The sequence below is a fragment of the Eschrichtius robustus genome, chromosome 16, assembly GCF_028021215.1.
Source record: "Eschrichtius robustus isolate mEscRob2 chromosome 16, mEscRob2.pri, whole genome shotgun sequence".
Lineage (NCBI taxonomy): Eukaryota > Metazoa > Chordata > Mammalia > Artiodactyla > Eschrichtiidae > Eschrichtius > Eschrichtius robustus.
The window spans coordinates 30,953,147-30,953,877 of record NC_090839.1 but is presented as its reverse complement, the minus strand read 5'-3'; positions in this window follow the sequence as shown (position 1 = coordinate 30,953,877).

The following is a 731-nucleotide window of genomic DNA, read 5'->3' as shown; positions in this document are numbered from 1 at the left end:
AAAAGACAGGTCCATGACTTCTGTCCTTCTTAAAGACCTTTCCTTGAATTCCAACCAATGTCTTTGGCTTATTGACCATAACTGAGCCATGTGGCTACCCAGGCTGCAAGGTGATATGTTTTTATTGGGTTTATTGTCACCTTGAACAAAATCAAGTTTCTTTTATAAGGAAGAAAAGTAAAATGGATATTGGTAAATAGCAGTATCTGCCACGTACTTAAACAGATAAAATTTCACACATATATGAAACAAATCGATAGCATAGATTCCAAGAAGTGGAAATTTCTAGGTCAAAAGACATGTCCAGTGTGTATATTTGTGATTTCTTTAGATGTCAAATTGCCCTCCATAGACCAGTAGTACCAGTTTCCACATTACCAGCAAATATGAGTGCCCATTGTCTTAACTTTGCTAATCTTAGCAAAAATTAAATTTTAATTTGTATTTCTATTATAAAAGATGTTGAATGTATTTCCTGTGTACAGTTTGTTTATATCCTTTATTTTGTCTTTTATACGTATCTTTTCTTTTCCAATTTTATACTTTAGATTTTTTAAAAATTTAAGTTATTAGCTAGTTGTCAAGAACAATATTAAATAATGGTGGTGATAATGGGTGCTTGTTATTTTAATGGGAATGCTTCTAGTGTTACACTGCTAGTTTTTGTTTTTAGATATAAATTATTAGTCATTTGGGAATTCCCTGGTGGTCCAGTGGTTAGGACTCAGTGC